Raw genomic sequence first — 2,420 nt, forward strand, 5'->3', positions numbered from 1 at the left:
TTCGGGATTAGCTGTTGATGAATGATGCTAATGTCAACAATATATCAGCCAGGAGATAGTTCATCAGACGACTCAAAAAACATACTACGACGCAATTTTGCATACAGAAAGGTGGATGACCAGAGTAAACGAATTGGCCGTCAGGGGTATGGAGAAGGAAAACTGGATCAACAACTTGCAATAGTCGGAAAAGACATACCATAACTACAACCACAGCCACAACATAAAATTAGTTAGACAGGTAAATAAGGTACCAAGAAACCAGAATGGAAGATTTTGAGAAAAAGACAAGAGGATAGAAGAGACCCCATGGATTGAATACGACTAAGAGATAATAAAAGCTGAATATCTCACAAGAAGAGTACAATAAAAGAAGACAAGACAACTTATGCCTAAAGAGTAGGAAATCAGAACATAGTGTAAGGGATTGCAGAAAGCCCCGAGTGAGAGGAAATGAAGGAGTAACAATGAATACTTGAATCCTAACTCCACTATTCTAGTAATTTCCAAAGAAGACCAATCTGATTAAGATATTGATCAACGAAGGAGAATTACAACTAGAGCGAGATGTCAGTCCCAGCTTTAGATGGTCTGAGGAATAAGGAGAGAATGAAACTCATCAAGTTATCGAGCACATACATAGCACTGCAAATAGACCTATTGGAAATACACAGAGACAAAATTATAGTCAAAACGAAATTACATATTAACAAACACAAAATAGTCGAAATTTACACAATGATAGATACAGAAGCAACTAAGGACTTAATCGATAAAGAGATATGCAAGAAATACGGAATCAAGATCAATAACCAAACAAGAAAAGGACAATTTACTACTCAGATAGAAATCCAAGTGCAATAGGGGATGTCACCTATATTGCACATGTACTTATAGAAATTGGAATCTATAGGGAAACACCAACCTTCTAAGTGGCAAATCTCAAGAACCATGAGATCGTATTAGAGATTCCATGGCTAAGAAAGCACAACCCAGACATGGACTAGGCCCAGGACAAAATCTCATTTAGTAGTAAATTTTATATTACAGTATGTCTGCAGAGTTCACCAGTTGCATATAGAGTCAAAAAGGTGAGGCAACTGAAGAGAGACTACGCGAGAAATACCAAGAAACTATGACTCTTGTCAAAGGACAATTCAGGGCAGGTACTACGAACAAAGATAAGAATCACCAGATCTTTATCAAAAATATAGGTCTCAACTCTAGAATACTGTATAGAGGATTCCTATGAGTAGCAGGATATGACATATATGCACACAAAATGGCCACAATACTGGCCAATGGCCAAGCCATAATATAGACAGGCAATTACCCTAGAACTACTAGAAGGCACTTATGGTTAGGTCGCACTGTACACTGGACTATTGATCAAGTATAAGTTGATGGTTAATGTCAGAGCTACCAATGCCAACTATATGGGTGAACTTAAAATAGTACTGGTCAACTTAAACAACAGGGAGTATATGTATCCAAAAGAGACTGGATCACTCAAGTGATCATTGAAAAGATCAACCATGAAGAACTACAGAAAGTTAATGACCTGGAAGATATGTAAAGAGGAGACAAGGGTTTTGAGTCAATGGACCTACACAAAGACTAAAACGAACAATATGACAAGATTCAGATATGAGAAATTACAGCAGAAGAATTTGGCAAAGAATATAAGGAGGATCCTATATTAGAATCCTGAGATGGAACCTAAAGATATAATAACAGGAATGTGTTAAGATTAACATTAGCAAGGAATTAGCCATACAAGACAAACTACAACGAAAACAACAAGGTTGGAAAGACAACATACTAAAGAAATATTACAGATTCCACGACCTATTCAAGGAGGAAACTGCAACCAAATTACTACTACACAGATACAGGGTCAATCTAGCCATTGACATAGAACTCAACAAGAAAGGATTAGGAAACCAATACATACTATGGAAAATAGTCTACGGACTAAGCGAAAACAAATTGGAAGAACTAAGGACCTATATCTGAACTAACCTATACCAAGGATGGAAATGAGAACCAAATAATCTTGGAGATCTCCAATAATGTTTGTCAGAAAGAAATAAAACGAACTGAAATTATGCATGAACAACAAAGAACTCAACTCAATCACCAAGAATGACGAATACCTGCTTTCCCTGATAGGAGAAGCCATGAACCGACTAAGAACAGCACAATATGTTACGAAGCTTGACATCTAGGATGACTACAATAAGGTTAGAATCAAAAAGGGAGATGAATGGAAATGACATTTGTATCCAAATATAGGATGTAATAATACCTAGTTATGCCATTCAGACTAAACAATGTAATAGCTGCATTCCAAACATGGATCAACCAAGTCCTGAGGGGTTTACGCACACACAGAAAGTGCAGGAAAGAATTTGAAAGAT

Source organism: Tuber melanosporum (assembly GCF_000151645.1).
Source record: "Tuber melanosporum whole genome shotgun sequence assembly, scaffold_59, strain Mel28".
Taxonomy (NCBI): domain Eukaryota; kingdom Fungi; phylum Ascomycota; class Pezizomycetes; order Pezizales; family Tuberaceae; genus Tuber; species Tuber melanosporum.